The sequence below is a fragment of the Octopus sinensis genome, linkage group LG15 (assembly GCF_006345805.1).
Source record: "Octopus sinensis linkage group LG15, ASM634580v1, whole genome shotgun sequence".
In the NCBI taxonomy this organism is placed as follows: domain Eukaryota; kingdom Metazoa; phylum Mollusca; class Cephalopoda; order Octopoda; family Octopodidae; genus Octopus; species Octopus sinensis.
Window position 1 is genome coordinate 12,822,924 of NC_043011.1, and position 27,080 is coordinate 12,850,003.

General features: G+C 37.6%; 1 protein-coding gene and 1 long non-coding RNA gene across 2 annotated transcripts in view; both read right to left on the reverse strand.

Annotated features, from left to right (window-relative positions):
• Positions 1-27,080, reverse strand: part of LOC115219746 (cAMP-specific 3',5'-cyclic phosphodiesterase 4C) — a 734,075-nt gene that overhangs the window by 559,844 nt on the left and 147,151 nt on the right. The window lies entirely within an intron of this gene.
• On the reverse strand, positions 12,858-17,354 carry LOC118766203. The gene is made up of 3 exons (XR_005002110.1): positions 17,343-17,354; positions 16,067-16,071; positions 12,858-12,967 (listed from the first exon to the last, which is right to left on the reverse strand). It is a non-coding gene; the product is annotated as an uncharacterized LOC118766203 (long non-coding RNA).

Consider the following 27,080-nt stretch of genomic DNA (forward strand, 5'->3'; position numbering starts at 1 on the left):
CTTAGGCAGGGCAAAGCAATTCCTCAAGAGGAAGAGCGTCAGACGCACGTCAATGAGACGCAATCACACGGTCATCTTAGACAAGCCCGCAAGCTTGTTCTCCAGGAATTCTGTTATGGCTTTCGGGAGAATTGGGAAGTCAAGGATACAGACAGCATCCCTTGGTGCCATCCGAGCGCCCGCCAAGATGGGCTGGATGCTGAGTACTGCGTCCTAGAATTCAGCCTCACCATAAATCCCATTTATCATCTCCGACTTGGATGGGTTGATCTCAAGCCCAAGAAGCTTTAGGGCTGGTATAACCTGCTGACAGTTCCCAACTACAGACTCAGTCGAGTCATCCAGGGTCCTGTCGTCCAGGCACCAGGCATTGAAGGGTAAGCTGACTGATCGGGCAACGCAAAAAGGAACGGACCAAGATGCTCACCCTGCTGGACATCTGTAGAAGATGCGATGCTTTTGCCAATTAGTTTGCGACTGGTGTTTGCCTCAAAGCCTTTTCGCGCAATCGGAAGACGTCTGCATGTGCGGCGTTGGTGGGCAGCCTGAGAGAAGTGAGAGGCTAGTCAGACAATAAAGATTCCACCCTCCCCACCGCCGCTATAAAATGTAGAAAAAAACAAACAAACAAATAGAAGCAGAAATATATAGAGATAGTTAGAGAAGGCGTAGTGACAAACTGTTATGATAGAAAGAGGTAAAAACATGTGAAGGTTTGTCTCATTCTATTTTTCTACAATCAAAAATATTCTTTTGTACATTTCAAACAAGCGAAATCATGTTTTTGATAGATACAGTGGTGTTTATATGTATTCATAACGTGTAGAATATAATTGAATTTTTAAAATATTCATCATATCAATAATCGGTTTGTGATATCTTTTATATATTATTTATACTTTAATATATACAATTTCATTTAATTATTAATTTACTTTTACAACGGATGACAATCAAAATGATGAAAATCTCCAAAATGATAGAACGACGCATGTGTAAAATTATCCATTAAATTTGCTTAATAACTTTTTTGTTTAAAAATGAATTTAAAATAACAAATAAACTATTCTGTTGTGTCTGGGGGGGGTCATTTTCTTTTTGTGCCTTATAATGTAACACACTCACCGGTAAAATTTCCACTTTTTTCTTATTTTTATTTTCCTAAAATTTTCGTTGCGTCTTGCAACATTTTCAATAGTTTTGACTATTATATATAATAATTGTTATTAAAACCTTAATATTAGTGCCCACACGTCAACGATTATTATATAAAAAATGCCGAAGCAAAAAGAGATTAGTGTTGACCTAAGAAAAAAAAATGTAAAATTTTTCATGTTTGGCGACGGATACTGGAAGATTTCTAAACGATTTTCTGTCAATGTATCAACTATTCAATCAGTTATTAAGAAATATCGAATCTATGGCTGTATGGTAAATAGAGAAAGGAACTGAAGAAAACGAAAGTTGTAAGTAGAACTCATGCAAAGAGGTTTGGCAAGACGAATGGAGCGTGAACCGTGGACAACTGCAAAAAGGGTCAGCGAGCAGATTGGGCAGCTGGGAGCAAATGCTTCATCATCAACCGCATGGAGGGCACTGTGGGCATTAGGTGCCGAATGATACCCTCATCCTCCGCCTTCTCTGCTCAGGACCCGCCACGTTAAGGCTCGGCTAAACTATACAAAAAGCATGTTAAATAAACCTGCTCAATTTTGGTCGGAGGTCCAATTGAACTTTTGAGCCTCAGCAAGAATGCCACAGTTTGGCGGATATCTGTCCAGGCTTTTCGACCGTGAAGCATGGCGGTGGAAATTTAATGTTTTGCGGGTGTTTTTCGGCAGTCGGCCCAGGACGACTAGTTGTCATCAAAGGCCGGATGTAAAAAGAAGATTACGTCAAAATATTAAACGAGAATCTTTGAGTGTCAGCAGAAGAGTTGGAGGTTGGCGACGATTTGATCTTTCAACAGGTTAATAATCTGAAACATACATCGAAAGTAGCGACTGCCTGGCCTCCACAAAAATGACATCCACGTTTTAAAGTTGTCATCTCAATCACCAGACTTGAATCCATTTGCAAATCTTTGGTACCATTTCAAATCTCAAATTCGGAAAAGATGCCCTAAAAAACTGAACGCTTGAGAGACGATTTTATATGACAATGGGCAAAAATTGATAAAAATATTTGTGTTAAGTTAGTTTTTCGTGATACAGAGAGATTAAATATGGTTACTGATAACAAAGGTTTTACAATCAGTTATTCAAAAATGTTACGAATAAATCTGTACACACATCGTCCTTTAATTTTTGGAATTTTTAAAATTTTGATTGTTATCCTTTGTAAAAATAAATTTATTATTAAATGAAATTGCGTACATCAATAAAGTATAACTAATACATAAAAAATATTACAATCCGATTAATAAGATGAATATTCTTTAAATCAATTTTATTCTAGACGTTATAATTACTTATGAACTTCTTTCAAAATTTCAGTTTTGTTTTTCAAACATACACTTGTGTAAGTCTTGGAAAGAATTTTAAAAGATCCAAGTTTAAAAAAAAAAAAAGAGAAAGAGACAGAGACAGAAAGAGACAGACACTTAATAAACGAACAAACGTGGTTGGTAGGGTAAGATTACGAAAGATATGAAACAAGAAAATTGCAGCAAAGCTGCATGACATCGGCGTGGCATGCAGACCGTCAAATAACTTGTTAAACATATACCTTAGATGATGCCTCACAGGTGCACCTTTCTTCAGTGTTCATACATCTCTTTCCGATTCCTACTCAAAACTGTTTGCAAGTCATAACCATCTCTCTGACCTATGGTCGTGAGGTGCGCCTAGCGCTCCCATGGTTGTGAGAAAAAAATGAAACTTTGAAGAAATTTTTTTTTTCTGAAAATGGTAATATTAGGTTGTCCCAAAAGTTCGTAAACACTTGCGAAAATTGAATTTTTACTCGCCAAGTACTAACAAAAATAACAAAAATTATTCCTCAAAATAAAGACCATTATTTTCCAAGACTTTCTACGAACTTTTGGGACAACCTTATATCATCTATTCGACAAACATTAATACTGAAAAACTCCAGAAAGGAACGATGAAGGGGGAAGGAAATTTTTGAAGCTTTTTTCGTATTTTTAATACGAATTATAAATGTTTCAGAATGTTATAAGAAGAAGGAAAAAACATCGAAAAAAAAAGTAATTAATTTTAATCGTGACAGCTGTTCCGAAGGTACGATGAAGGAGGTGAGGTTAAGAAGTTAGAGATACATGAATTTAATAAATAATTAATGCGAATTATATGTATTGACTAGTACTTTATTTTATCGTTCTCCGAAAGGATGAAAGGCAAAGTTAAACTTGGACGGGATTTGAACCCAGAACGCAAAAAGCTGAAGAAAAAGGCAATAAGCTAATTGTCCGATGCGCTACCGACTCTGCCTGCTCACCATCTTAAAGACAGGTTTATCACAACAGAAAGTAACCAGAATAAGGGGGAATACAAAATAAATACAGAAACGAAGAGGAAAAACGGCTGGAAGATAATATGCACAATCAGTTTTTGAGAGAGATATCAAAGAACAATGGTGGAGGCACATGGCCTAGTGGTTAGAGCAGCGGACTCGCGGTCGGGGGGATCGCGGGTTCGAATCTCAGACCGGACGTTGTGTGTGTTTATGAGCGAAACGGCTAAGTTCCACGCAGCTCCGGCAGAAGGTAATGGCTTTCTCTCACTCTTTCCTCCTGCATCTTGCAGCTCACTTGCGACGGACCGGCGTCCCGTCCAGGTAGGGAACCTATACGTCAAAGAAACCGGGAAGCCGGCCCTTATGAGCCAGGCATGGATCGAAAGGGATCAAACAACAAACAACATGGAACAATGAACCAGATAAAAGGCTGATGTGTTTACAAAAAAAGCGAACTGAAACCTGTAACACAGATCTTTATAGCATAACACAGAAGCAAGCTTTGAGAACAAACTACATCAAGTACAGAATTTACCATTCCGCTGAATGTGGCAAATGAAGAGTGTGTAGTGAAAATGGGGATACAGTATGACACATTTTAAGTGAATGCAACAAAATGGACCGGAGTAAATACAAGAGACTGTATGACAATGGGATCAGAAGGATTCACTGGGGACAAGTTTGGATTGGGAAAGGCGAGGAAATGGTAATAACATGAAGCAAAGGATGTGATGGAAACTGACAAAGCAAAGATATTTTGGGACACTATGATCCAGTGTAATGATGAAATCGAACAATGGAAACTCAATATTGTGCTGGAAGACAAGGGAGAAAAACAAATATAAAAACTGACGAAAAATTAAGCAATTCGGAGAGAAGTTAAGATCAATGGAAAATGCGTATATTGTGTTGATAATTGTTGGTGTCCTGGGTTCAATGAACAAAGAAATTGAAAAGTGTTCGGAAAAGATAAGCATAGAAATGAAAACAGTGTAAGGCCAGAAAACAGCATTATTCGGCAGTGTAAGGAGTCTCTGTAAAGATCCCGAGGCTTGAAAAGAACATACCACCTTAGTTTACAGGAAGTGAACACCTGGTATGTTAATGACACATCAGGTAGTAAAGTGAGTGTGTTAAATATAATAAGACACTGACCATGTACATGTCATTACGTCCTAGAGACAGTGTTGATGGATTATATCTATCACAGGATCTTTTCGGTTTGAACGACAGTTTTTTTCTAGCGATGTCATATGAAATTGTCACCCATAATTATGACCCTAGTATCGATCTATTGCATTTCAATCTGTTTTAGGGTTAGGGTTAGGAGAAAGGGTATCTTTTTTTCTTCACAAATGTAAATAAACCCAATCTGTTTCTTAAACGAGGGACATATTCATACGGCATAGAATGTTTTTTTTACCTCAATAGATGTCATTGATTGGTTGAAATTACAGAAATTGAAGAAAAAACAACAACAAATATCTTACAAACTATAGAATTTTCTCAATAAAGCCAAGAGAAAAAGATGTTTTATAAACACATTCTACCAGTATACGAAGTTTAAAATTTTTTAGTTACCTAGAAATTATGTTAAAAACTGCCGTTCAAACCGAAAAGATCCCTACTACAGAAGGCGGGAGGGAGAGGAGAGAAGACTGTTATCGATAGACAATTGCGCGGAGATGCAGGACATGATTTAGAAGAGAGTATGTGGAAAAGAACGCAGAAAAACTGTCAGAAGAGAGGAGAAAAAAAGTTGTGGATACCGCGGAGGAATATAAGAAAAAAAAAAAGAAAAGAGCTAGAAAAGCATCTGAGGAAAGAAGCTTCACTGTCAGCATCACAGACAAACGCAGGATATTGCAGTAGACGAATCTTAGTTACGGTTGAAGAATGCAGAACTCAGTAATAATACGGAAAAAAAAATGCGGAATGACTCATTATGGTTGTTCAAAACCAGTCATTATGTACGAATGTCATTAAAGCAAAAATAGATCCGTGGAAAATGTTAAGTGCAGAATGTGTAACGAGAAAGAGGAGTAACATGAGCACACAAGTATTTTTAGTCCTTTAGCTAAGAAAAAAACAAACGCAGACACGTTTGTGCGGCCAAAGCATTACATTAGGGCAGAATACGTTAAAGGGGTTTTGAAGTAAACGGAAAACGGTAGGAACCAACTCCAACCGTAGAGTGTGACGGAAAATGAGCTGGCAGAAACGTTAGCACGCCGGGCGAAATGTTTTGCAGTAATTCGTCTACCGTTACGTTCTGAGTTCAAATTCCGCCGAGGTCGATTTTGCCTTTCATCCTTTCGGGGTCGATAAATTAAGTACCAGTTACGCACTGGGGTCGATATAATCGACTTAATCCGTTTGTCTGTCCTTGTTTGTCCTCTCTGTGTTTAGCCCCTTGTGGGTAGTAAAGAAATAGGAAAATGATTAATTTAAAGTCTTATGGGACTTTACTGTGCAGACTGACCATGAGATTTAAGCAAGATGACCAGATATTATCATCCTGAGAAAGGTTTCTGCAAACGCAGTCCTGGCAGCTATAGGATTCCTATTTTTGCTTTACCAATAGACTTGGCAGGTTTCTTAATGAGATCAGAGCAAGTACGAGAGTTGCATTGATTCTATTAGGAACAGAAAGGATTGTTCAAGAAACTAGTGGTGACTCGGCATCAAAGACATTGATTTCAAATGTGATATATTTGTGTATACCCTTAGATAATAATATATAATAACCTTAACCAGTTGAGCATGTCCCTCAGTGGCTGACAATATGTACATCTCTGATCACGGGCAGGAGTAGTGGGGGAGCATTATAACCATGTGTTGAGAGGAATTCTTTGGGGCTTCAATAATTCACCTCTGGGTGTTTTGTTCATCATCCTTAAACAACTCAGGAACCTTTTGAGCGGGATGGGCTACCCAATCTGAAGAAAGTTCTAACTAGGCCCCACCTGCAAGGTCATGCGCTGTTTATCTTGATATAAGGTCATCATGTCGCGTACATATGGTTGAGATACATATGGTTGTGTTGCATGTACCTGGTGTACACTTATCAAACGGGTAGTCATGATGGGTATAGTGGGCTTCGTATACTTGTGCTCCAGTGTCACTTTGATGGCATGCATTGCTTTCTCACTCAATAATAATAATAATAATAATAATAATGATAATAATTCGTTCGTTTATTGGCCACAAGGGTTAACAAAAATCAATTAAAACATAAAGGAACAAAACACAGGACGAAAGTTACAAAGGGTTTTGTCCGTTTGAAAAGGTCCGTGTACAAAAGCAGGATAACAACGAAATATAAGTAATAATTAAAACTCCCAATAGGGGGAGGCCCTTTGCACGAGGTTTGTTAATTGCCAACTAAATTAGGTCAGAATTCAGGTAAGGAAAATTTCAGATCTTACTTTATAACAGCCAAGGCAATGTTAAAATATGAATCGATAAATCAAATAGATAATTTATGCAGTAGAAATGTTATGGAAAGTGCATAAAGATATTTTCATATTTTCGTATCACTGGAATAATTTGTATCGTGGAGTTAAATGCGTGCAAGCAAATAAATGGCCACCAGTCGGAAAATGTTTAAACAGGTAGAAAATATTCAGGCGCTGCTACTAAGAAGAGAATGACATGAGATAATAAACAGTTTATGCAAGGTTGTTGCCAGACAGGATATCAGCAGACAAATAGACGTGTCTGGTGTCGAGTGAATGCGCGAAGTGAACAAAAATAATTTTTACCGGTTAATATTGTAAACATTAAAAAGAAAAAACTATTCAACAAACCATTTGTTTCTCCTTGAATAAAGTCACTGATTGGGTAACATTTCTGACTAAAATAACAAGTGGCAACTGTAAAACTTATACGTTGCTTGCATGTGAATCACTCCACATCTGTCTCAACGTCAGTTAAGAATGACATTAAATTTACCTTAATATATTATTCATACGTGGAGACGCAGTGGCCCAGTGGTTAGGAATCTGTTTCGATTCCCAGACCGGGCGATGTGAGTGTTTATTGAGCGAAAACACCTATAGATCCACGAGGCTCCGGCAGGGGATGGTGGCGATCCCTGCTCTACTCTTTCGCCGCAACTTTCTCTCACTCTTTCTTCTGTTGGCCTCCTCGCTTAGCCAACTGTTTTGAAACTTCCAGCTTCTTTGTCCAGATTATATTATAAATTCGCATACTAATATTGATCGGCACACTTTTTGTGAGATAAGCTGGGTTTTCAGAAAAAGAAATAAACCAACTTAATACGCACATTACAATAAAAATATGCAGGACTTTTCTCAAGTTCAAAATATGAATTCGTACCCGTTTTTCTTTTTCTCGGGTCTTAGGATAGCAGCAGCACAATGGGGTGAGAGGTTGTAGCTGAGGGGAGGGCTACACTGCTGCTAAAAACTAACATATACACACACACACCACACACACAAACACACGCACGCGCGCACACACACACAAGGACACAAATGCATGCGCACATAACGATACACATCTTAGAAGAACAGAATGGAGTAAGTGGAGTAAGAACACACACGGAAACGAAAAGTGTCGCTGAAGAGGTCACAAATGCGTGACGAAAGGTTTCCAGACAATGGACAGGCGTTAAGATAATAAAATGACAGAAATAAACGAGTGAAGAATATATATATATATATATATATATATAGTGCGTGTGTTTATTTGGCAAAAATATGAAATAATAAATAAAATGACCATCCCGAAATACAACAAAAACAAATTTTGTTGTATTTCGGGATGGAACTGTGTGTCTTTGTTAGAAATCAGCCTCTTCTTTATAGAAAGATTTCAGATAATTAAAAATGAGAAGTATTCATTAGATAAAGTATAAAACGTAGTTAACCATACAACCATACTTCTAAATGCATACCTCTAACTCACGGGGATATTGGAACGAAATTACATTTAAAAGTTCAGGAGGCTTTCATTAAAATTGATATATTCAAATTCAATAGACCAGTTAGTATTCTGTGAGAGAGAAAACAAAAATATGCATTGTTGTCGAGATCAAATGTTTATTTGATTAGAATATCACGTAAAAAGTCAATGAAATATGGGCAGCTTATAGTGAATCTGTAACAATTGTTAAAATCACATCGAAAATTATGAATGTTCTTGATTACGTGACAAAACGCTTATTAAGTAAACCTCATACTGAAGTTCTCGTATAAAGAAGTGTATTTTTCTATATTCATTTCATTAGTGACAGCTCAGCGTTCCATTGAAATTATTGTGGCTGAAATAATAACAGCAGAAGATGTATGAAATTACGTGACAAGAGAATGGAATTATTCTAGAATAATTGCTCATAACCGACAATAAATCATGAACGAACAGTAAACTAAGCAGATCTTAGTATAAATAATCTGTACAAATATCGATATCAGTACACCGAAACCATGTCGTTATACTAGCACTGGTCATATGAAGACGCATGGCTCAGTGGTTAGAGCATCGAGCTTACGATCGTGAGGTTGTGATCTCGAATCCCGGACCGGACTGCGTGTTGTGTTCTTGAGCAAGACACTTTATTTCACGTTGCTCCAGTTCACTCAGCTGTAGAAAAGAGTTGCGACCTCACAGGTACCAAGCTGTATCGGCCCCTTTGCCTTTCCCTTGGATAACACTGGTGGCGTGGAGAGGGGAGGCTGGTATGCATGCGCGACTGCTGGTCTTCCATAAACCACCTTGCCCAGACTTGTGACTAGGAGGGTAACTTTCTAGGTGCAAGCCCATGGTCAGTGTCATGACCGAAGGGGACCCCAGGCCCAGGTCATGTGACAGTATAGTTTACAAACAACAATGGCCAACTGAGATAAACATGGTCGTTCTGGGGACGAGAATATGTGTATATATGTGATGACATCGAGATTAGGTATCTGAGTTCTAAAATATAGCAAATCGAAATCATATTTTAACAGAGAAGTGAGAATATTCGGATCTTTTCGGTTTGAACGGCAGTTTTTTAAAATGATTTCCACGTAACTAAACACTTTTAAACTTCGTATACTAGTAGAATGTGTTTATGAAACCTCTTTTTCTCTTGGCTTTATTGAGAAAATTCTATAGTTTCTAAGATATTTGTTGTTGTTTTTCTTCAATTTCTGCAGTTTCAACCAATCAATGATGTCTATTGAGGTAAAAAAACATTCTGTGCCGTATGAATATGACCCTCGTTTAAGAAATAGATTGGGTTTATTTACATTTCTGAAGAAAAAAGATACCTTTCCCCCACCCCTAACCCTAACCCTAACCCTAACCCTAACCTTAACCCTAACTAACCCTAACCCTAAAACATTGAAATGCAATAGATCGATACTAGGGTCATAATTATGGGTGACAATTTCACATGACACCGCTAGAAAAAACTGCCGTTCAAACTGAAAAAATCCGAATATTCTCTTTGCTTCTATTAATCACGTAAACGTGCTCCGTATTATTCACTCATATCCACTGAAACTAATTGTTTATGAATACTACGTATTCATCACACAGTCATCCTTGTCGACCCTCTATACTAACTCATATTCACTACATATAGTCGGTTGTATTCACTACATATACTAATCCTGCTTTTTCAAATGTTAGAGGAAGTGCCTTTCGATCGATTGATCTGTAAGGATTTGCAACCAATTCTTCCTCAGATATTAGTTATCTAAGGCTCGTGTGTCTCATATCCAAGAAAGGCAATCTCTCTGATCCTATCAATTAATGCCCCATTGCACTGAAATCTTTAAAGTAGTGGAAACAGTTAACATCCTCCAACAACACTTTGACTTCCCCTCCTCTCTCTCTCTCTCTCTCTCTCACTCCCTCTCACTCTCTCTCTCTCTTTAGTGACCACGAGTACAGTTTCTGTGAAGCCAGATCTACTAGTGAACTGCTCTCCTCTAGAACCCACTAATAGACACTTGCCGGATCTTTTCGGTCTGAACGGCAGATTTTTATTTAAACTTCGTATACTGGTAGAATGTGTTTATAAAACATCTTTTTCTCTTGGCTTTATTGAGAAAATTCTATGGTTTGTAAGATATTTGTTGTTTTTTTTCTTCAATTTCTGCAATTTCAACCAATCAATGACGTCTATTGAGGTGAAAACATTCCGTGCCGTATGAATATGTCCCTCGTTTAAGAAACAGATTGGGTTTATTTACATTTGTGAAGAAAAAAAGATACCCTTCCCCCACCCCTAACCCTAACTCTAACCCTCACCCTAAAATAGATTGAAATGCAATAGATCGATACTAGGGTCATAATTATGGGTGACAATTTCATATGACACCACTAGAAAAAACTGCCGTTCAAATCGAAAAGATCCCACTTGCCTTGGATAGATTTAGTGAAAGCAATGTTGTTATCCTCAACATCAGTAATGTCATTTGTTATTAATAATGGTACCGGTTAATACCCTCATTACTAATTGCTTAATCCGACTCCCGTAATCTTCACAGTCCACTAGTAACTTGTTAAATTTACAATATCCGGCCCACTGTCTACGTACTATATCTAAGGCAAGTCTACAGGTCACATTTGTGATCACCGCAGCAAACGTAGTGAAATTGTGGACAACTGGCTAAGTCTTATTCTAGACGCCAAATAATTCTGTCTATGTATGACCTCGAAGATCCGTCGCTATTAGTCAATGTTCACACTGAAGCGTCCGGAAATTCTAGTCTATAAATGACTGACCAGGGCGGCGAGATGGTAGAATCGTTAGCACACCGGGCGAAATGCGTAGCCGTATTTCGCCTGCCGTTACGTTCTGAGTTCAAATTCCGCCGAGGTCGACTTTGCCTTTCATCCTTTCGGGGTCGATAAATAAAAGTACCTGTTTCGCACTGGGGTCGATGTAATCGACTTAATCCCTTTGTTTGTCCTCTCTATGTTTAGCCCCTTGTGGGCAATAAAGAAATATATAACGAGAAAACACTTTACATCACTAACTATACTCTAATCACGACGAGAATCTTCAAAATCGCTCCAATTGCTGGGTTTCTCACTGTCAACGAGAATCTCTCTTACCGAAAATACACTCTAAACCTTCAGACACCATCCCCTGCGATTATTGATCCTCTATACGACACAACTGGACGAGTTCAACAAAGCCACAGAATCTAGGTTTTCAGAATTCACCATCATAAACAATGTCGTATATGCATTCAACATAACAATTACAAACATATCTGAAAACTTGTCCCACAAGGTAACATAGAAAATATAACCCCAATTAAGCACCAGAAATAGCCAGTGTCTTCAGAGAGAAATTCAAACAAACATGCTATCAACGTCATGCAACAACCGAAGTATAACTCGGTATCGATCGACTAAATACGTATATAAATAGCAAAAGAATATAAACAGAAAACTGGCTAACATTTGAAACGGTTCGTTTCTTTAGATTCTTAGCCAGGAACCGAAACCGTAGTCTAGATTTTTCTGTAAGCTTTTTTCCATTGTCTTTGGTATCATACTCTTTTACTCTCTTTTACTCTTTTACTTGTTTCAGTCATTTGACTGTGGCCATGCTGGGGCACCGCCTTTAGTCGAGCAAATCGACCCCAGGATCTATTCTTTGTAAGTCTAGTACTTATTCTATCGGTCTCTTTTGCCGAACCGCTAAGTTACGGGGACATGAACACACCAGCATCGGTTGTCAAGCGATGTTGGGAGGAAAAACACAGACACACAAACACACACACGCATATATATACATATATATGACAGGCTTCTTTTCAGTTTCTGTCTACCAAATCCACTCACAAGGCTTTGGTCGGCCCAAGGCTATAGTAGAAGACACTTGCCCAAAGTGCCACGCAGTGGGACTGAACCCAGAACCATGTGGTTGGTAAGCAAGCTACTTACCACACAGCCACTCCTGCGCCTATATTCCATATTTGGAAATTTATGAGAGTTGACTGTCATCGTAGATCAGCCTTTTCTTTAACTGAACATCTTGGGCAAAATTCAGTTCAAGATAGATAAACGCATTTATCTTCAGAATTCTTTCTCTTTCTATGCAGCATTTGGCAGAGTTAACATACCTCTCTCTCTCTCTCTCTCTCTCTCTCTCTCTCTCTCTCTCTCTCTCTCTCTTCTCTCTCTCTCTCTCTCTCTCCCCGTCTCTCTCTCTCTCCCGTCTCTCTCTCTCTCTCATCCGACACCTTACCAGAGGAACATACCTCTCTCTCTCTCTCCCCGTCTCTCTCTCTGTCTCTCTGTCTCTCTCTCTTTCTCTCTCTCTCTCTCTCTCATCCGACACCTTACCAGAGGAACATACCTCTCTCTCTCTCACACACACACTCTCTCCCCATCTCTCTCTCTCTCTGTCTCTCTGTCTGTCTCTGTCTGTCTGTCTGTCTGTCTCTGTCTCTGTCTCTCTCTCTCTCTCTCTCCCTCTCTCTCTCTCATCCGACACCTTACCAGAGGAACATGCCGCTCTCTTTTGTCTGGTACTTCGGCGAATGAACATGTCTACCTCTTTCTAGCATTTACATCTGATATAGATATTACCAAAAGTATGCTAGCCTTGTCGTTATTAATATTCTCTTACCACTTGTAAAACAGCGACTGCTACAACTTTATGTACTCTTCCTAACGACGAACTGTAACGGATAAATAGAATCTGTAAGAATTTCCTTTTTCCTTCTGTTCATCGATTTGGTGCTGCATATCACACTGTTCCGTGGAGTTTTAACTAACCTGCTATCAATACTAATAACCACTGCATCCGTTACATCTATCAGTAACCTATACCTGTTACATTTGGTGACCTGAAGTCTATTATCCATCCTACCGAACCGCGTTTAAGAGCAGCATATTTATCGCATTTATCTCTAACATCAACCACAAACCTCGCAGTACTACATCAAGTAATTAGCTGCATTACATCTCACCTCAATTAAAATAAACTAAACTAATCTACTATCAGGGAAAACAATTTTGTCATGTTTCAAAAATCATAGAAAAAAAAAGACAAACACAAAATGGGAATACACCACTTAGACTCTTTCCTCTCAACCGGTACTTAGAATGTACCAGGGAAATATAAGAACTTAAAAGCCTTTGGGCCAAACAAAACCACTAATATAGGTCTAAAACAACCAGGGCCTAGCCCTAAATGTTTTAGGAATTACACTCACCAACAACTTTTACTGTTCGTACTAACATTGTCAAATCCCCAGAATTTAGAAGCTGGACAAAATCCCAGGGGAAGCAACCCACCCTTAAAAATTCCAGAAGGGCTGATCCTTGACATATCAATCCATGCAAACCCCTCTCTAGATTACAACATCACTACAAACAACCACCACAATACGATGAAACTAACATAGAAAATATATGTGATGACTCAAACAAACAAAAATTTTCCGCTCAAACCATTCTGTCATTAACGCAGAAAGAGACTTTGGTATTTGTTCTGCCCCTTTACGTTATGGGTTCAAAACCTCCTGAGGTCAATTTTCCAGGGTCGATAAAGATCTGGTCGATATAATCGATTAAGCTCTCTCTATATATAAATTTGTAGCTTTGTGCCTATGTTAGAGACGATACTAAAAGACATGCAAATATAATTTGTATACAGTTTAGAATAACAATGATCTGGCTATGACATTATGATGCTAATGCTGACCTTATTAATTTGCGAACTGATGATACAATGCGAAAGAAATCTAAAAATCTCATTTCCAAACTTGTTATACGTCAATATATCAACTGATAACGTGACTTAAAACATAAGAAAAATACTACAAACTGATATGGCTATTTGACTTTTGCTATTAATCTGAGTTGACGTGTTGCAGAGAGAGGTTGGGGAGAAGGAGAGGAGGAAGAGAGAGACACAGTGAGAGACGCCGCTTAAAAATGTGAAAATAATGTAATTCAGATCATTTGCATTATTCCAAATTATCATCAATTTATTAGTTTCCTATAAAGCAAAAGATGATAGCATTATGCAGAATGCTGTTCGAAAGAAGATCTGCTTTGATGGCTGAATACAAAGCAGCAATTAAATTGAGTGTAATTGCGGCTTTTGAAAGAAATAAATATTAATACGAGCATATGAGAGTCATAACGTGGTTGCTTGACTTGCTAGAAAGAACAACCACCAACTCTTGTTCAAATCACTTCCGATCGTCTTTAAAAACGAAGAATTGTATTCGTGTGTGTGTGTATAAACAGAACAGTCACGGTTGGATCGCCTTTCATTCTAGGTCTGGTCAATCAGGGCTGACTCGAGGTGTAAGCAACGTTAATATGATTATCATTTTTAGTCTTATCTATTGCTATGGATTTGTGGAGCTCATCTAGTCGTTCGGTCATGAACCTGAACTGAGCTACACATCTATTTCAGATATTAAATTTGAAATGTCTGTAGCAAGATTCGAAACCGAATCAAAAAATTGTCAAGTTAAAAGCACAGCATAGCAGCAGAGGCTTGTTCACATGAGCGGCTGAGTTATGGACCAATCAGCAGACAGACATCACGTGATCGATCATTCGAGATCCTTCTGAAATGCCCCTGTACAAGGGTCATAAACAGACATGATTTTAGCACCAGCTTCGCGAACCTGGTGTAATGTCTGCACTTTTGTCAGACATATCCGTGCAGAGACCGGAACGATTCATTCATTTGCTGCTTTTAAAACGTCGCTCTGATGGCTATTTAGTCAACCTTGTAGAAAGCAACTACGGTTCGCTGTTATGAACACAGCGTGGTACGTTTTCTCCTGTCTTGGCAGCTTATTAACAAAATTATTCTTCCCAGTGTGTTGATTTCGTTGTTGCAATTTCTAATTCACGACCAGCATGAGAATTATTTCTGTTGTAAAATAAAAGCTACAACTAATTTGTTCGCGAGATGTTGCATCATTTACGTGCGGCCATCTTTGCGACATGTCCATAAAAAAACGAGCATAACAAGTCAGTCATTGTTAAAAGTTTGTATTGAGCGCCAATTGTCATAATAATGTAAATCTTGTATCAAATTATATTGGAATGGTACTTAACGAATAAGTAACTAACTCTTTTAGCATATAAAAGAAGGCCAAATTAAATCAAACTAGCACTATGACCCGGCAACGCTGGCATTCAATTGGCGTATCAAGTTTCGGGCATTTTGATTGGGTTTCGGATAGAAAATTCACAAAAAAAAAGTCACTTCTATTGATTTTTAATGGCTTTGCGGGGTGACTGGGGAAATGTAAAGATGTGTACGACCACCTTTGGACGGTTTTGAATGACCATAAAAAGTGGAAGCCCTCTAACTGAAAAATTGTGGCTTTGTATAAAGGACACACGCGCAGACATTCTGCCGTTTATATATATAGAGATAAATCAAGACATGAATTGTAGTCAAAGTATATGAAAGGAGAGAGTATATTTTTCGACACTGTATAAAATTCGGATTCTATTGACAAAGAATTCTGTTGATATCATCGATATAAAATATGAAATCTATCGATCTGCAGCTTAAACTTCGATATATCTAAGAAACTCACAAGAGAGATGAGTAGTAGTAGACCTTCAAAGGAGAAACCTCTCCTCAAGCGAGTGTTTCGGCCCTGAACTCCTTATCCCTTAAGGAGAGAGGCAGGCCGCATCCTGGTCATGACCCCTGGATGCCCTGCTGCTGACAATTTTTTAGCCACTTGGATATCGGACACTTGTGCCTTGAAACTGCTTGGAGATTTCATTTAGTTGGAACTCCTCTCCATTGAGTCAGTTAGCGGTGAAACTTCAATTCTATCGCAACGACTCACTCAGAGTTACTTCCCTTAGCTTTAAAATACAAAAATTTTGAATCTCCAATCTTGTTTAATGTATCTGACTCTTCAGTCAAGAATTTGTTGAAAGATTTAAAGTTAATTCTAAAACCATTTCCCCAATAACTGGTATTAGTTTAACTCCATGGCAACCTTTGAGGTTTCCAAATGTAAATCATTTGCTTTCTTGCTGTTCATGAATGTTAATGTTGGTTATACAAAACATAAAATATTCTCTCTGTCCAAAATATCTAATCAACCCTAGCCCACGTGATTCAATTATACATTTTAAATAACGAAAGTGTATGTTTCAAACATCTAGGTACATTGTTTTGCCCAAAACATTCTCGACATCAGCAACAAAATAATTTGCGCATTAAAATCTCAGACATATGCTATGTCTATTGTAATTTCTGGTTTCAAGGTTTTATGCTTTCTCAGTTTTTCTTCGTTATCATCACATACAGAACCTGCATATTCTTTTACTTGTTTCAGTCATTTGACTGCGGCCATGCTGGAGCACCACCTTTAATCAAGCAGATCAACCGCAGAACTTATTCTTTGTAAGCCTAGTACTTATTCTATCGGTCTCTTTTGCCGAACCGCTAGATTAAAGAGACGTAAACACACCAGCATCGATTGTCAAGTGATGTTGGGGGACACAGACACACAAACATATACACACGCACACATTATATATATATATACGGCAGGCTTCTTTCAGTTTACAAATCCACTCACAAGGCTTTGGTTGGCTCAAGGCTATAGTAGAAGACACTTGCCCAAGGTACCATGCAGTAGGACTGAACCTGGTACCATGTGGCTGGCAAGGAAGCTACTTGCCACACAGCCACTCCAGCGCATTCTGTACATAATCTATTTGTTTATTTGCCGTTATTTGGACAATTCAATAGAATCTCTGTAAGTCGTTTCCTAAAAAAAAAAAATCATAAATAATCTAGTTTATTCTAGTTTTTTAGAAACTTAGTCTGTCGGCATTTATTCAAGAAAATGAAACTAAACAATAAAAAGAAATTAAGCTACAAACACTCACACACACACACACACACTGTTTCATTGTTTTTGTTGTATGGATTCACCTGAGTTATATTCCTGACTAATAATTCAATTTAATCTATGTTTAATCATATGGGAAAAAACAAAGTAACTTTTCATGTCAGATTGTTCAGAAAACATTATGAGATACGTAGTTTGCCTCTAGTGGTGAATTTGCCATTAAAAGAAACAGATTCTCATCTTGGTTAAAAAAAACCAATTAACACTGAACTAACTCATACTCTATTTTCCCATCATTTATAATCAAAGTCTCTGCGGAAGAATACTAACAAGTTTTTTAATGACCAAAACCACTTCTATAGCCAGACTATAGTCTACTGAATTTGTCCCAAGTGTATTAGTAAGGATTTGAATTCTGAAGACACAAGTTCTATTTCTAAAGATAGGAGCAGGCGTAGCTGCGTAGTAAGAAGCTTGCTTCCCAACCACATGGTTCCGGGTTCAGTCCCTCTACGTAGAACCTCTGGCAAGTGTCTTCTACTATAGCCTTGGGTCAACCAAAGCCTTGTGAGTAGATTTGGTAGACGGACACTGAAAGAAGGCCGCCTAGTCAAATTAAATAAGCGAACATTAAAAATAACAATACAATCAACAAGAGGATGTGCACATGGAATGTATTAGTTTGACGCTCGGTGAGAAGAGAGAGTTTTTGACGTTTCGAGCATAGCTCCTCGTCGGACGGAAAGGAAAGCGGAAACGTCTGAAGAAGTAAAAAGAACACCAACAGCACGTGTGCAGTTACAAGGGACCGAAAGTGAAAAGAGATAGAAAAAGTGTTTTAGGGAGATAATAGAGCGCAATGATGGTCACAGTGTGTGTGTGTGTGTGTGTGTGTGTGTGTGTCTATATTTGAGTGATGTATGTATAAGAGTGATATATGTATAAGAGAATAATAAACAGGTGAGTGGTTGGGTTCGATTCGGTCGAGGGAGGTGACAAATGAGGTGGAAAGTGTATATGTTTGCATGTGTCCGTTTGTCCCCCCACTGCTCAATAACCGGTGTTGGTGTGGTTACATCCCCGTAACTTAGCAGTTCGGCAAAAGACCGATGCTGGAGCACCACCTTAAAGGGGTTTTAGTCGAAAAAAATCGTCTCCAGGACTTATTCTTTGTAAGCCTAGTACTAACTCTATCGGTCTCTTTTGGCGAACCGCTAATATACGGAGACATAAACACAGACACAAAGACACGCACACACAATAAAATAAGAAAAGAGAAAGAATAAGAAAATACGGGAGTGGTATGACAGTAGTAAGATGTTGGAATCCTCTTAAAATTGACCAAGTGAACTAAAAGTGACCCGTTGTAATAGCAGTAATTGGAATCGTTCTGAATAAATTCATCGATAGTAACTGTTCTGAATATATCGTTTTTAGTATTTGCGTGGGTATTATTCTAAGGCCCATGTAGTAGTGTCATTTCTGATAAAATATGACTGCTAATGCGCTAACTACAAGTTGCATCGTTCTTGAATTTATAGAGGGGAAAAATTCTGGAACTGGGTTGTTAGTGTAGCAAATGTCGATATGTTCGCTGAAAGCTATTTTTCTGTATTCCCGAATTTTCATCTGGGATCTATGTAGAGCCATTCTTTGGTGTAGACTGCTTTTGGTTTGGCCTATGTATTGCTCTCGATACTTTGAGCAAGTTGATACATATATTAGGTTTTCCGTGGCACACGTGAAGTTGTTTTTCGCTGTAAAATGTTGACCCTGTTTGAAAGAGAACTCCGATCCCTTAATTAGGTTGACGCATATACCAGTTAGGTCTTACGCATTTTTTTACTGACGGCTTCAGTGTTGTTGTCGAGTGTACTTGGGCTTGTGTTAGGAGACTTTTCATAGATTTGGGTTGTCTTTTGCTCTTTATGATGGTGTGCGTTTGGAGGATTAAATTCATTCTGTGGTCCCTTTTTAGTAGGGGAATGTTATGTTCTGGAGGATGGTGTCGAAGGCTTCATTCTTAAGGGGGTTATGTGTGGAGATGTTTGGAAATATTTGGAAAAAAAAACCCATTTCATTTAATTTTTCCACAGTCTGTTTTTTATGCTTTACTCTAATTTGAAAAAAGACTGGAGCCGGTACTAAAATATTATTCATGATAAAATTATTTTAGCATTTTCTACCTTGTCTTATTTTCCTTATATATATATTTCCATGCTTTTGTTTTTTATATTCTCGTTTTTCATTTTGTTCACGTTTTTTTTAACGTCCTGTGCCCATATATGCATGTATATGTGTGTGTATATACGACGAGCTTCTTTCAGTTTCGTCAACCAAATCCACTTACAAGGCTTTTGTCGGTCCGAAGTTATAGTAGGAGATACCTGTCTAAGGTGCAACGCAGCGGGACTGAACCCCTGGTTGGGAAGCAAGCTGTTTACCACACAGCCACGCCTGCGCCTATATATATGTATGTGTATATATACATGTGTGTGTGTGTGTGTGTGTATCGTGAAGTTATATTTGCCACCTAAATGTGGCTAACCCTTAAGGGTTGATGTTACTGTAGCATGTTGCCCTAGGAAGACATCTCCAGTATTTGCAAATACTGACAGGGCACAGAAAGTGTGTCAATAGCCAGCTGGAGGAGATGTCTTCCTAGGGCAACATGCTACAGTAACATCAACCCTTAAGGGTTAGCCACATTTAGGTGGCAAATATGCTTCATGGTGTTGTGCTGCCACTGCTTATACTTCGCTCAGAGATTTATTATTGCTATATATATATATATATATATATATATATATATATATATATATATATAAAACCCATTCAAAGGAGTTTATTCCTGAAAAATGGAGCACATAGAGCTCTAAAATGTGGGAGTTAAGGCCTTATTAGGGGGTCTTAAAGTCAACCAGAGATTTTGAATTGTTCGGAATCTCTTTTAACTTGTGTCTGATATTTATTGTTGAAATTTCTTTGAAATCGGAAATATATGAATATTCATTGGGTTTGAAAAAAGAGAGCAAAGGTAGAGGAAACCAAAAGACGAATGGTCACAATAAGCAATCGGCTACCCTACCCTAGTCGTTACCACTCCCCAATGTAGGATTCTTCGCCATTACAGGTGATCGGCACAGCCGTAAGATGCATTACGTATCTATAGCAATTGGAAGGGCGTGTCCCAACTCAAATAAACATTAACAATTGTGTGACACGAGGGCTGAGGGGAAATGAAAGTGTCGCCTCTGGAGTTTGCCAATGATCACTATGCCGATAGGTAACTGAACAGAATAAATTTGCAATCTATAAATCTCTTTGAATGACCAATCACTTATTTGGAAAGGGCTTGAAATCAAAGTTACCATCTGGGGACTATCTCTGACCCAGTGATATTAAAAACACTCAAAGTAGGTCTGTAACCAAATAACTTTACTCAAAATAACACTTTGCAACTGAACCAGTGGAGGCAAAGATGCCTCTCCTTTACTTGACAATTTATGCACCACATTGCAGAAATCACAATCTAAGTAAATGTCAAAGCAAACTCTTACACTGTTGTACCATTGAATTACAAATAACGCTCATCTTGTATTCTCGTGTGACTCAACAACTTCCAAGACTACAATTGTATTCGTATTGCCTTAGGAAAAATAACTAAATTGTGGTGATTAAACTCCCATTAAAGGGTCTTACTAACCTCCTAAGAAGGAATATTCATTTATGTCAAATATCTATCGTTAAAATTTCATCAACAGCAAAAATATATGAATTTTCATGGGGGTTATGGCTTCATTTATGGCCCCACACTTTCAAACATATATTGTATTACATCTGCCCTTATGCATAGAATATAATTTCCAAATTTCATAAAGATCCATTCAGTACTTTTGACCTAGTTTTGGATCATAAAAAATGACTAAAATTTGGAAGTTAAGGCCCCCATGAGGGGGTCTTAGAATCCTCACGAGAAGCGAAACTTTGGGAATACTTCTTGACTTGTGTGAATTACCTATTGTTGAAATTTCATCATCATCAAAAATTTATTAATTTTCCTGGGGGGTTCTTCCCCCTTTAACCCATCTCACATTCAAACCAAACATACTACATTATACCCGCGCTTATGCATTGAATCTAAGTTTCAAATATAAGGATCCGTTCAGTAATATTGGTCCATGAAAAATGACTAAAATTTGGGGCCTAAGCCCCCCCCCCCCCGGGGTGTGTCTTAGAATCATATAAAGAAATGGACATTTTACGTATATTCTTTTATTTATTTCTAATACTGATGGTTCGAATTTCATCAAAATCCGAAGCATATGAATGTTCACGGGGGAGGGTGGTTCTGCCCCCTTTATGCCCTTAAAATTATATGAAACATACGGCATTACCCTTCTCCCTAGGCTTGAATTTTGTGTTCCATATTTCATTAGAATCGGTCCAGTAGTTTCCGTGTCACACGAACATACAGACATTCACTTCTATATAATAGACTTCCACACACACGCACACATTATTACCTACTTGAATTTTTTCTTATTAATATTCTCTAATATTCTTCATATGTTCCATGTTATCTTTGTCGGTAAATATTGTTAATTAATGAATTAATTCTTTCATAGAGATAAATATTGGAAACAAATATAAAAAAGAAATCTTGTCTGGAACATTATCTCGGAAGGCGCAACACACAAAGTTAGAAATAACAGCCCCGGCATTTTCTATCCAAAAATATTTTTCATCACCCAGTATTTGTGTGTTATTATTTATAACTTTGTGTTGTGTGCCTCGGGAGTTAATGTTCCAAAAAAAGAATTATTTCATTTTCTCTCGAATGCTTATAAAATTCTTATGACATCAAAAACGTAGATCAGAAAATGGATAAGCTTATTCATAAATCCTCTCAGAAACAGTTCCTGAAAAATATTATTCAATATCTCTCGTAACCAGACCTCTAGAGTTCAAGCTGAAGAACTTAGAAATGACATTTTGATAGCTTCCAATATAAAATCTATAATTTCATATAGTATTAAAGATTAACTGTGATTTATCTGTGTCAAAATAGTTCACTTATAAGGATGGGGAAATCTTTGTAATAAAGAAAGGTTAATACGCAAATTATTTGATGAGTTTAACTCGGTAATTTCAATAACAATTTATACATTTTACCGACATCAAACAATGCGAAAGCTCTATATATATTTCTTTATAGCCCACAAAGGGCTAAACATAGAGGGAACAAACACATACAGACAAACGGATTAAGTCGATTACATCGACCCCGAAAAGGATGAAAGGCAAAGTCGACCTCGGCGGAATTTGAACTCAGAACGTAACGACAGACGAAATACCACTAAGCATTTCGCCCGACAGGCTAACGTGTCTGCCAGCTCGCCGCCTTGCGAAAGCTCTATATAGTTGATGGTTTTCCATTTTAGTTTTAGGGTAAATTGTATTAAATACATCTGTCGCGATATGTGAGTTGGTGGTTTGTTCACTATTGTCGCTGTGATTTTAGTGTAAGTTTATTGTAGATTAAACTGGGATGCGTGTGTTGTAAACAGGAACGGAACTCGCGGACGTTTTATAATATATTTATTTCGGGAAAGGCTGTACATATATGCATAAATTTTCACATATACACGGAGAGCCTTAGGATATAAGGATTCTAACTTTCATAGTGCCTAAATTCTGCAGTCATTAATTCACTCTAGAGACAATAACGAAATGATTTTGAATGAAAATCGTAATGCGAGTTTATCCGAATCTGCTAACATTTCTGGTTTGCTTTGGGCAAAAGTGAAATAGCATGTCTTTAACTGTGCTATTAATATTCTTGGAGCGAGAGACAAGAAGATGTTAGTCCGCCGAATCTTGCTAAAGTTCTGCTCTGGTCTAGCTTCTTTGTGGCGAGAGGTGAGATATGTGCACCTAGGTTGCTCTCAACGTCTGCTCAGACACTTGGCGCCAAACTGCTTATAACTTGACAAAAGGGTGCAAATCTCAAGGACGTTTGAGATGTGTGGTCCGTTCGTGGCACTAGCCTGGTTACTAGGTCCTGCTACACATTCGTTCCCAATGTACTCGAAAACAAATCTATATTAGAGTAACAAGGTATTTCAGTGGCTTTACAACTTAACTTTAAGTAATCGACGTTTCCACTTAAAAACAAAATATTTAAAATTTCATTCACGAAAATATGCTATTTATTAAGGAATAGAGAAATTAATTAAGTTTTAATTAAGGAATAGAGAAATCCACTCGTTTATCTTGATAAAGTGTTTTACTACTAAATCACCATTTTTGTATCAACATGTTTTAGAGCAGTGAAGAATCAGAAGATTGAAGTTTTCGGTTCTCTTTTCCTCAAGTCTTGGCTACTTTTTCGCAGTTACAACGTTCTATTTCTTTGTTTATTTCGATGTACCTTAAAAAGATTTCCCCGTAGTCCATCATTCATATTATACAGGTATATTGTCGTAATTTAATCACCCAGTTTAGTTTCTTTTTATTCGAATAAATTGTGTGAACAGCGCCCCATCGAGCAGGCCTAGGATCAAATTCGTTCTGTTAACACTGTTTTGATTTCATTCACAATATCTGCAAGACATCTTGTAATGTGTCTTACTTTCTTTTAAGATGGTAGGGTGTGATTTGAGGGAGATTTAACTATTTCTTTCAATTCATTAGCCATATTGACTCAAGATAAAGGAAGGATTTATTTTTCTGAGCAGTTAGCTGCATAAAGAGAAATAATGTAATTTGCTATAAAAACTATTCTTTTTTTTTAAGTAGGTGCAATTGCTTCTTGTCCGTGAAGTTTTTACTGTCCGTCTCGCAGAAAAAGCTGTAAACTATGTAGATTTTCATATCAGAACAACATGGAACAAAATGTGAACTGATGCAATTAATATGGTTTTGAAGATTATGGGTGAATGTGCAATTAGGTAGTCGTCACTGAACGTCGCTGATAGGTTCTTGAGAGGTGTGGCTTTAACTGAAACGACGTAAAGTGAAACCAATAGTAGCATAGGTTCAATGATATCAACAAGGGTTACATTCTTTCAGCATATTCCACGTTACGAAAACATCAACAAACTTATGAGTAAAAGCTTAAAACCCTGCGCCTGCCCCTACACGTGGGCAGCAGCGCTACTTTATCTGAACGTAGAATAGTGGTGGATTGTGATGCCGCCTCTTCTTTGGTGGCAAACCTCACCTCCACTGTGCCGTATTTTCTTCCTCTGCTCACAAACGTTGCTTTTTCATTAAGGCTCACAGACCCGTTTGTATGTGACCCCGATCATGTTGTGTTGTCTCCTCTATGTTGGCCCGCATGGGTAATAAAAAAACAGATCCCAAAACCTAATTAGTTCGTGCCAATCACGAGGCCAAATGTCTATGAAAGTTTGGATCTTTTTGGTTTGAACGGCAGTTTTTAATATAATTTCTAGATAGCTAAAAAAATTTAAACTTCGTATACTGGTAGAATGTGTTTATAAAACATCTTTTTCTCTTGGCTTTATTGAGAAAATTCTATAGTTTGTAAGATATTTGTTGTTGTTTTTCTTCAATTTCTGCAATTTCAACCAATCAATGACGTCTATTGAGGTGAGAAAGCATTCTGTGCCGTATGAATATGTCCCTCGTTTAAGAAACAGATTGGGTTTATTTACATTTGTGAAGAAAAAAAGATACCCTTTCTCCTAACCCTAACCCTAAAACAGATTGAAATGCAATAGATCGATACTAGGGTCATAATTATGGGTGACAATTTCATATGACACCGCTAGAAAAACTGCCGTTCAAACCGAAAAGATCCGAAAGTTTTATCCGAATCCATCCAACTGTTCTTGAGATATCTTGTCCACGGACAAATAAACACGACTGAAAACAATACCTCCGCTTTCGCTAAGACGGAGGTAATAATAACCAACTGGCCTTGAATCAGACAAGTTTCGAAGTAGCTGGTTGTCCGTCCGCTTTGTTTGTACTTCGTGCATTTGCTCCTTTGCTTTTATGTATTTCTTTATCCCAATTTTTATTTAATAAAGCGCAGAAAAGCAAACTTTTCCTAGCAAATCGCACAGCACATCTAAGAAAGATCAAATAGTCTCTGATGTAGAAGTGCATCGATTTATATCTATTTAATGCAATTTCCTTCTTTGATTCTCATCGTTTATTTTATATGACGTACCTTATAAGATAGTAAGGTGAATAAAAATTGTATCTTTGTTGACGATCGTAAAGTAAATATAAAAATTGAATTACTAGTTGCGTATTTATTTAATTTTACTGGATTGAAAATGCAATAAGTTACACAAGGAAGTAAAAGGAAACAAACATTCGTTTTGAAAAGTGTAGAATGAAAGTGGGTTTACATTATTTTTCACGTCATTTCGTCGTTATAAGGAAATAATGACGTTAAAAAAGATGGCATTAAATGAACAATGCCTGTATATCAAGAAAACATGGTATGGGTAGAGTTCCACGAGCCATAAATGAACACTGGATTAGGGAGTTCAGTTGAGGTAAGAGTAAGCATATTAAAAAAATTGCTTGTTAGAGAGGTGACGTTTTCAGGTGATAGTCGTCATAGGTGACATTACAGACACCAAGTATTCAACTGAAAGCTGCATTAAATCAGTCGAGGAACCTTTTGGTATCTTTTCGGTTTGAACGGCAGTTTTTAACATAATTTCTAGGTAACTAAAAAATGTTAAACTTCGTATACAGGTAGAATGTGTTTATAAAACATCTTTTTCTCTTGGCTTTATTGAGAAAATTCTGTAGTTTTTAAGATATTTGTTGTTTTTTTTCTTCAATTTCTGCAATTTCAACCAATCACTGATGTCTATTGAGGTAAATAAAAACATTCTGTGCCGTATGAATATGTCCCTCGTTTAAGAAATAGATTGGGTTTATTTACATTTGTGAAGAAAAAAAGATACCCTTCCCCCCACCCCTAACCCTAACTAACCCTAACCCTAAAACAGATTGAAATGCAATAGATCGATTCTAGGGTCATAATTATGGGTGACAATTTCATATGACACCGCTAGAAAAAACTGCCGTTCAAACCGAAAAGATCCACCTTTTGCACATGTTTAGAAAGGGGCCCTAAATTAAAATCCAAGGAACTTTATTGAATAATTTTTACAAAACCAATTGAATATTTCAAGTATGTAGATGGGAGCTATACAGGCCGGTTATTTGATTTATTTGATATCTATTCCAGCAAAGAGTTGAATAGTATCATTAGGAATTCAACAGTATATTTCAAGGATCAAAGTACATAGATCAGGTGACATGCGAGTAGAGATAAAGAAATGAATACATGGTTCCACTATTTATTGTTTTACCTAAAATTATGTTTACCTGCAAGTTGACGTGTTTGAGACATTAAGATTAATTCAGGAAGACGGCGGTTTGGACGGTAAATTATATGGCGAATTTGAATAGGTGTATCAATTCTCTGAATATCGTGATTACGTTTTAAACCAAACGAAAAACACAATACTTAAATGCTTCGATCATTGCTCGAATTCACTTATACGTATATCATTGCTACTTAAGGTTTGTAGGTATTTTGAACATACCTCACGGAGTGTCGACCGTGCTCTGCATGGTTACTGGCTGCCCTTCGGCAAGGCCTAGCAGTCGTTCAGCCAAAGATATGGCAAAGTCATGGGACTGTTGAATATGAAGAGACAGCCGATGAGCTCAACTGAGCCAACGATGCTTCTTACAGTGATGTTGAGCAGA